This window comes from Silurus aristotelis (genome assembly GCF_946808225.1).
Source record: "Silurus aristotelis genome assembly, chromosome: 27".
Classification (NCBI taxonomy): domain Eukaryota; kingdom Metazoa; phylum Chordata; class Actinopteri; order Siluriformes; family Siluridae; genus Silurus; species Silurus aristotelis.
Window position 1 is genome coordinate 3,543,637 of NC_139600.1, and position 9,810 is coordinate 3,553,446.

The window sequence follows — 9,810 nt, forward strand, 5'->3', positions numbered from 1 at the left end:
CAAAGATGCCGGAAATACCCCTGAAAAACGGTACTTTCTCAGTCTATTCGGCGTCCTTTTGATCCTCAGCTACAGGTTTCGTTCTCTTTTCGGGTTTCGCTCTATTTGCCTGGCTGTTCTCACTGCCATCTTCTCACCACCAGACACATTGTTCCTTCCTCAACTCCAGGACTGATAACATTAGCAGTGGCAGTTCGTTCTCAGTAGGTGCGATGAGTCACTTTCTCTCACGCTTCCTCTAGATGCTTTGTGGGGGTGGTCCTTTAAAAAAAAAAGACTTCATGTTCTTAATTTAATGCCTTATTCATTGGAGATCACTTTGGGTATAATCAGCAAGCAGACGTTAGGGAAAACTCCTAACTCGGTTTGTAAAGCGAAAGAACAGTTTTCTAGCCAAGTCCTTTTGAAATTGAGCCCTCGTTTTATTTATTTTATCCTCCTCCTCCTCCTCTTTCTTCTCCTCACCCATTTCTTTGCTGTATTACATAACAGACCGGTGCTGCTGCGATACCACATTCCGACATATAAACGTGATCTACAAAGCATGTCCCACAAGTCCCGAGTCACTGTGCTTTCTATAAACAATACCACTGTTTCACACTAACATAGAGGGGGAAAAACCCCTTTAGTCCAGACAGAGTCAAAACAAGCCCTTGAGGTCCTAGTGTTAAGGTACAAACTGCCCCCAAAAAAACCCCAAAGAAAGTACCTTGTGGTTTCCTCAGATAGAGAAGGGGAAGTGCTCAAGTGTATACTCTGTAATACTACTCGGATATCATGTTTACAGCTGGAGTAATGTGGAATCCTGGATTCTGATTGGTCAGACGTTTCTATAGTAGCAGCTCTGACAGAAGTCATCCCAGGTTTACATGAATGTAGCACTGTTTCTATAGCAACATTCTATAAAATGTAGCCTTATCGAGTATATAGTTAAACTGTTGTGGTCTAGTAGAACTCAAACACTTCAGGATAATAATCGATGTTCTGGTAGTAAAAGTAACACCGCTTCGTTGCCCCAGCCCATCATTGATTATTTTCCTCTAACGACACAACGGCAAGTGTTTTATCACCTACTTAATGACCTGCTGGTGATCTATTGTCAGATCCCAAAGCAGCTCAGTGGAATTTTCAGCACTTCCCTCCATTGATTCCACCATTTTTCGAAGATGTTCCTCAACATCCGTTAACAAACAGGTGTATCAAGTGAAAGGCAATGTGGAGTATAACAGCGCCCTGCTAGCCAGAACTCTTTGCTAATGGGTTTGCGTTAATTGCTACTGATTACTACTTCCAAAAGTATTGGAACGCCAGTCATAGATGGTTCTTCCCAAACTGTTTCCACAAACAATTGTATAGAATGTCTGTGGATGCCTTAGCATGAAATTCTCCCATCACTTCAACTAGGGTTCCAATAAACCTGTTCCACCATGAAGATATGCTTTCCATGGCTTGAAGTGAAAGATCTCCTGCTATAGAGCTCCAACCCTATTAAACACCTTTTGGGATGAATTAGAACGACCTCCATAACTCCACAAAATCTGGTAAAACATCGATAGAGCCGACCGAGACTAAATGTGGAATAGGATGTTCAAAAAAACACACACGGTCAGGTGTCCACACACTTTTGCCCATTTGGTGTTGGGTAAATGGCATAATATGATATAAAGATTAATTCATTTGTCATGAGACACCAATAAACAGTAGCACCATGTGTTCACCAAAAATGCATTTATAATACACAAGGGGGAAAAAAGTAAAAAATACAATAATTAATATTTATATATAAAATATTCTGGACAATGAATATAAATATTAAAAATACATTGAATATAATGAAAAATGTATACCATATGCCCATTTATCGGAAAATGTCTACCGCAACATAATTTTGCTTCTTCGAGCACCAACATCTGACTGAAAAATAAATAAATAAATAAATAAATAAATAAATAAATAAATAAATAAATAAATAAAACAAACCAGAAAGTCCAAACCGAAGCCTGGAAACAGTTTATGTGGTTAATATAACCTCAGGCTGTCTTTAATTATTTATGAATCAGAAAAGAAAAATCTGTCTGGACTCACCAAAAAAAAAAGAAAAAAAGAAAAAGAAAAAGAAAAATAGGAAAAACAACAAAACCAGCAGAAGGACAGCTAAACTTTAGTCTCAGAGTCACAATATTCTCTCTGACCTTTAACATGTTCCTGCTGCTCTCGCAAAAAATACAATCATTATAACGCCTTTCACTCGGAACACTTCAGTTCTCCACAGTGTTTTTCCCATGATAATACAAATAAACACCAGCCGCCTGACTAGACACCATAAGCCGTACACACACACACACACACACACACACACACACATACACACACACACTTGTCCGTGACGTCCCTCTGGACATTTTCCATCCGTAAATGCTTCAGTTCCTCAGAAATATAGACATTGCTATAGACTCTGTATCCGCCATCTTGGTTGCAAAAGTATTGGCGCCCTTGACTTTTCCAGCCATATCAGGTTATTCCACAAACTCTTCAGTGTTTGGGTGCGTTGGCATGAAAATTTCCCTTCAGTTCAGCCAGGAGACCTGTTCCAGCAAAGCAAAGCCATGAAGATATGCTTTTCTTGGGTTAGAGTGGAAGATCTCCTGCTACAGAGCTCTCAATCGTATTGGGATAATTGTAAATGCTGACTGCACCTCGGGCCTCCTCACATCACCTACATCAGTACCTGACTTCACTAACACCTGTGTGGATAAATAAATCTCCACAAATCTTATTTAAGTTTACTATAAGAGTAAATAGGAACTAAAGGTGAAACGGGATGTTCTAAAAGAAGCACATACCCGTCAATGCTCAATGCCTTTTTTTGTCTTTAATATAATTTATATATATATATACACGTGTGTGTGTGTGTGTGTGTGTGTGTGTGTGTGTGTGTGTGTGTGTGTGTGTGTGTGTGTGTGTGTGTGTGTGTGCTCTTAGACTGTTGAAGAGGCTTATAAGACACAGGGAGCAGAAAGAAAATAGCAAGTGAAGTGGAAATACATACAAACAATATTAATAAAAATAAAAATAACCAAATCAAAAGGAAAAATTCATGACTGAAAAATACTACGTTAATATTTGTATTAATTAATCGATCGTAACAATTCTGCATTCAAGTATCTTTTTTTTTTATATAAAAATCGAGCTGTAAAAAGAAAAAAAGATTTATGTAACTAATAAATTTAATTAACTGCTTCAAAAAGAATGAAAGAATATATATCTATAAAATAATAGTAAAAAAGGCAGGACATTTTTTTTTTTCTCTTTTTTAACATTTTTCTAAAATGACTTACTTCTCTGGAGGTTTTCTCCCCACCCACCCCCTAAAAGCCAAGAGACTCCATGTGGGGTCATGACCTTCGGCTTAATGTTTCACCGCCTTTTTTTCAAAGGTCGTAACACGCCATTCCGGGCTAGGAAGAAAAAAACACACACACACACACACACACACCCACTCCCAGACTTTCTCTTGATCCCCGAGTTTAGGGAGTAACGTAAAATCAAAATGGCCGCTCACGAGAGTTCATCAACACGAGTATTCGCTTCAGATCAATCACCCCCCCCCCCCTTTGTAGCTCAAACACACATCTTTCATCATGTTTGCACTTTGTTTAACATGTCCCTCCTCTCTGAACCTACACAACAGTTCCTGTAGATGTCAGACCCGATCCCTGGAACAATCCGGGGACCGGGGAATTCCGATTAGACCAGCAGGTCATGACATCTGCTTCGGCCTTTTTTCCGAAGAAGTTCAGTCACAGACTCACGATGAGTTATTTCCTGATGACCGAAACCTACAGGAAGTTCAAAACCAACGAGTAGCGGGTTTGTGATTTCGCTCTGGAAAGGTACCAAAGATTTACTCGAAATACAAATGGGAGGAAGTTACGGCTGGACGTGGGAATTGCGTAATTGTGTATTATTAGGGTAAATAGTGTCACGTTATTGGCAAAACACAAAGTATTTTTAGACTGTTAAGGCTGATTTGACAGAGGAGTGGGAAAAAGAGCAAAGGGACTGGAAATAAAAGGAAATGTTAGTAATATAAATAAATAAATAAATAAATAAATAAATAAAATAAAATTCTTAATTGAAAAAAAAAGCAAAAAAAAATGTTTTCAATAATAATTTCTATTTTTATTTACAATTATGAATTAATTTAATTACTTTACTTATCAATTAATTGCTACAATTCTGCAAAAAGAAATATAAGGTTAATAACAATTATTTGTATTTTATTTAATTTTTTTTATCAAACCTAACTATATAAAATAACAATATTAAATATATGCATATGAAAAAAAAACATTTACTATTTAAAAAAAATAAATCACCATTCCCACATTTATTTCCAGTTAAAGAATTTAAAAAAGGCAAAATTTCTATGTTATTTATCACGATATTAAATGTCATGCGGCCCCTCCTGCCAGTTTGATATTCAAAGTCTCGTTTCAGTGTGTGTGTGTGTGTGTGTGTGTGTGTGTGTGTGTGTGTGTGTGTGTGTGTGTAGGTGTGTGTGTTTTTTTCTGCTTTTGGCTGCAGCAGTTCGACTTCCAGCCAGAGAGCGGAGGAACAAAGGAAGCTCGCTGAGTGTGGAGTGGAAATTTCCACTCTCTGCTCGGGCCCCAGTTCCAACCCCGAACTGCGTGAACATTTGAAACCTAATACAGCAGAAGGTCGCCAGTAGAAGGGCCTGGGGGTCTTCAGAATTTGAGTCTTGTGCAACGTGTGGAGTGGAGCTGTAAATAATCCCCGTGTTTATTTATAGAAAATCCAGCAGTGTGCATGAAGATCAACTGATATCATCGAGCTGGAGTGGAGATCTTCAGCGTCTGCTTTTAAACAGAATACTATCTCTACACCATCCTCTAAGTGTGTGTGTGTGTGTGTGTGTGTGTTGTGTTTGTTTTGGTTTCAGGGCAATCATGGAATTTTACAAAAAAAATCACTCAAAACAGCTGTAAAACTGAAACCAAAAGCGTCTCCACACGTTCCTTGGGAATTTATTCCACGTTTCAGTTCACTTTTAACCCTTAAAGTCGAAATTAAAATATGAGACTGTTATGAAAGAATTCGTCTCTGCCAAATTTACACAGTCCCATTTGCTCTTCTAATATCCTCCACGCTTCTGGGAATGTTCCACTAAATTTTGTGGAGATTCATTCACCTACAGGGGCATTAGGATACTGATGTAGGGTGAGGAGATCTGGGGTGAGGAGGTCTGGGGTGAGGAGATCTGAGGTGAGGAGGTCTGAGGTGGAGAGAGCTGGGGTGAGGAGGTCTGAGGTGAGGAGATCTGAGGTGAGGAGGCCTGTGGTGAGGAGATCTGGGGTGAGGAGGTATGAGGTGAGGAGGTCTGAGGTGAGAAGGTATAAGGTGAGGACGTCTGAGGTGAGGAGGTCTGAGGTGGGGAGAACCGGGGTGAGGAGGTCTGAGGTGAGGAGTTCTGATATGAGGAGGTCTGAGGTGAGATGTTCTGTAGGGTTGAGGTCAGAGTTCTATTTTAGATCGTATTTAAAGTCTGAATGAAGTGTGTGACTTTAATAAAAAAAAAAAAAAACTAATAAATAAAATAATCTGACTGCTTTACTTTCTTTTGCAGGAGTGGATGGATGGATGGATGGATAGATGGATGGATGGATGGATGGATGGATGGATGGTTGGTTGGTTGGTTGAAAATAATTAATTGATTTATGAATGGATGGATAAATAAATAAAAGGGCAGATGAATAAACGTATAAATGAACAAATGGACAGAAATGTATAGGTGGACGGATGAATAAATGGATGGACAGATGTATGGATGAAGTCACAGTGGAACATGACCTGAAATGTGTCCAATCTCAGCACTGTGTGTTCAGGTATGTTAATTGTCTGCCGTGTGTGTGTGTGTGTGTGTGTGTGTGTGTGTGTGTGTGTGTGTGTGTGTGTGTGTGTGTGTGTGTGTGTGTGGAAGGGAGAGGAGTGCTGGTCAGATCTTGGTGCGTCTTGTCTCTGAGCTGAAACGCAAACTCTCGATGACACAAACACACTGTAGAAATGGCAGAGGCAGCTGTTCCCTCAGCCTGGATTCCTTCCACACACTGATCCCTCTCTCTTTCTCTCTCTTTCTCTCTCTCTCTCTCTCAACCCCTTCTACTCACAAACACACCATCACATCAGCTAATGCTAGCATACCACACACACACATTTACTAGCTACCTAAGTACCGACAAGATTTATTAGAAATAGTTGCATGTGACCAAGCTGGAGATCAACCAGAGCATCCTTGAAGCAGATCAGCTGTTGCTTATCTTAGAAACAACACACAGACACACACACACACACACACACACACACACACACACACAGAGTGCTAATGTTTATTAGCGTTCTGCTAACAAACAACTGATTAAGTGAAAGTTTATGAGTGAGGAACAGAAGAGTCGAGCTCATCAGTAGGAGCGTCCGTTTGGTTCGGTTCTCCACTCGGTTCTCCACTCGGTTCTCCGCACTGGCAGAGGATTCAGCTCCTGGAGATAAGCTCCTGAAGTGGCTCGCCTGATCAGCCGATATTGTTACTTTATTAAACCACCTGCACTGCAGGCCACTGCATTCACAACCTTCTCAAAGTCTGTTAGATATTAAAGATACAGAAGTCAAATATTTTACCACTGTCAGCGTCTGTCTCTACGTCTGTCCCTCTGTCTCTCTCTCTGTCCATCACCTTGTGATTTTAATTGTCTTTATCTGTCTGTCTGTCTCACAGTCTTTCAGTTTAGTTTTTACTGTCTCTCAAGTCTGTCTGTTTGTCTTACAGTCTTTCAGTTTAGTCTCACTGTCTTTTAAGTCTCTGTTTGTCTCACTGTCTTTCAGTTTAGTCTCACTGTCTCTCAAGTCTGTCTGTTTGTCTTACAGTCTTTCAGTTTAGTCTCACTGTCTTTTAAGTCTCTGTTTGTCTCACTGTCTTTCAGTTTAGTCTCACTGTCTCTCAAGTCTGTCTGTTTGTCTCACTGTCTCTCAAGTCTGTCTGTTTGTCTCACTGTCTTTCAGTTTAGTCTCACTGTCTCTCAAGTCTTTCAGTTTAGTCTCACTGTCTCTCAAGTCTGTCTGTTTGTCTCACTGTCTTTCAGTTTAGTCTCAGTGTCTCTCAAATCTGTCTGTATCTGTCTTTCATCCACTTTTGTTTCTGTCTATCTTTCATTTTCTTACATGTCTGTTTGTCTTTCTGTCAAATTTGTCTCTCTGTCACCTGTTTATGAATCTCAGTCTCTTTTTCTGCATCTGTCTCTCACATCTGTCTGTCTCTCACATCTGTCTGTCTCTCACACTCGTATATATATTTTTCTGTCTGTCTTTCTATCCGGTTCTACATGTAAGTTGGACTTAGAAGTTCTACAGAAAGAGAAAACCTTTAAATGGACTGGACATCAAATGACAAAAGCTTGCTGGGAAAAGCGTTCCTCAAAAGTTCAGCCTAAATAAATTCATTATAGAAGTTTAATGAAGGGCAAATTCACTCAAAATGTTATTCACAGGTTGTAGCTTTCTAACGAGAGAGAAACCTGGAGATAAACGTCCTCAAGGAGTCATCAGATATAAACCATTTAAAAGATTCGGTGAACTGTAGATAGACACTGGGGCTGTTCTTCAAGGGTTCTTCAAGTGTTGTAGCTTTTCACAAGGGTTCTATTTTGAGCCATTAATCGAAGAGAAAACATAGTGGTAACAAGGATTAACACCTCAAAAGGGGTTCCTCAAGGGTTCTACCTAGAAACTGTATGGAAACTTCTGAAAGATCTGGAGATCTTCTGAAACCGGTCCTTTTTACTGAGTAGATGTTCACTTGCTAATGTTGGTCTATTTAGAATTTTTAGTAAAAGGGAAATTGATGCTGTAATGATCACAGGTTCCTCAAGGTTTCTTCAGGTGGCTATTTGACCTATATCTCTTTAGATTTCAGTTTGGAACATTGATAAGAAAAAGTGAGGATGGTGATGAAAGAAGGGTTCCTCTAAGTTTGGCCAGAAAGCTTTAAGATCTGAATTTCTATGATTGTTCTAGAGCTAAAAGCTTTACTGACTCGGTTCCTCTAGGGTTCTTTAAACGCCTTTGCGCTTTCTGTTTATGCTATGAGCAGTTTTGTCATCACTTGGGGTCGAGGAGACCATCAAGAAGACCCGTAATAGATTTTCATTAGTCAGAAGTCAGACCTGACTTGCTACCTCTAATCGCACCAGCACTAACGCCTCCTGCCTCCTCGTTATAAACAGCAGAAAGTAAAAAGATGTGTCTAATTTCCGTGTCATCGCCATGGTTCTACACAACCTCAACAATGTTCTCACATCCTGCTACAACGTCAACAACATACACAACTCCACATGTGGCCAAAGTGTGGCGTTACTAATCCTGAGCAGATCACAGGAGAATGTGTGGAGCTAAGAGGTTTATGCCGAAGATGTAAAACACATCATGGACTGACTGGATAAATGAATCGCTCTGGAAGAGTGAGGAGTGTGAAGGAAGGAAGGATGGATGGATAAAAGGATGAATGAAACGAGAAAAAAAAAAACAATGTTACGTAAACAGAATGACACATTTTTGAGCCCATCCAAAGCAGGAACTTTGATTTGTTTTGTTTTTTGTTCATCTCGCACGTGGACCTTCTTGAGAAACAGGGTTCCTCAAGCATTCTTTCGAAGAGTTTCTGATTGCGTGTCATAATCTTTTAACGTTCTGCCTGGAGGTTCCTGCAGAGGAACAAACCAAAGAGCACAAGAAATAAAGGAATCAAGAAGCTGGACTAGATGAGAAGGTGGAGATGATGGATGAGAAGGTGGAGATGATGGCTTGGAAGGCATGCATGTTGGGGAACAGAGCTATCCTGTAACAGGAGAAGCGCGCAAGGGAACGCGGTGCCCAAGATTACGCACCCGTAATAACGCGCAATAATAACGTTATTAATAACGGGTCGTTACGCGGGGCAACTGGAAACGTTGTCTGAAGGCAAAACACACACACACACACACACACACACACACACATACACACACACCTACCCCTTTTCTTGTTCTTCTTCTTATTATTGCTTCTCTTCTTTTAGATCCCTTTCTTCTTTCGATCCGACGCTGCGTGTCGAAAAGCCGCACTCTGACGGTCGGTTGCGTGTGCGAGCGCGCGTGTGCGCGCGAAGAAGAGGGGGGGGGGTGCGCGCTCCCCGTTGGACGTTACGGATAAAAAAAAAACCCGCGGTGCGCGTTCACGTCGCGTCTATTTCCCCATGAGCGATACAAGAAATCGTTATATTAATAGGAGTGTGTGTGTGTGTGTGTGTGTGTGTGTAAGGAGGACAGAAAGGTCGCAGTTCTCGGAGCTGCACTTCAGAAAGGAGTCGGGGGGAAACACACACACATACACACACACCCCTCACACCCCTACACACACACACACATGGGTCTTGTCTGTGTTCCGGTGCGGCGACGACAACGTTTTCTGCACGTAGCACGCGCACAGCGTCCCACCCTCATGTTTCTGCTATGCGGCGCGGGAGCGCGCACGGGGGGTGGGGACACACCCACACACGCGCGCGGAGCGAGTTTTGGGACCGGGAGGACGAGCGGAGTGGTGGGTGGGATTTTTTTTTGTGAGCGCGCAGGAACGGAAACACACACACACACACACACACACACACACACACACACACACACGAAAGATGACGTTCCTGGGTACGGGGGTTCACGACTTCCGTGGACGGTGCGTGGAGCATCCTCCGGTCCGTGTGTCACG

General features: G+C 41.2%; 1 protein-coding gene across 2 annotated transcripts in view; it reads right to left on the minus strand.

Moving 5' to 3' along the window:
- The window catches only part of rnf24 (ring finger protein 24), a 31,072-nt gene extending 21,654 nt beyond the window's left edge, over positions 1-9,418 (minus strand). Inside the window, exon 1 of one of the 2 annotated variants that reach the window (XM_083533183.1) lies at positions 9,084-9,418. The gene's annotated coding sequence lies outside the window, so the exon portion shown is untranslated. Of the gene's footprint in view, positions 1-18; positions 383-9,083 lie in introns of those variants that run through there. The other variant, XM_083533182.1, reaches the window with a different exon arrangement.
- Between the last annotated feature and the right edge of the window lie 392 nt (positions 9,419-9,810).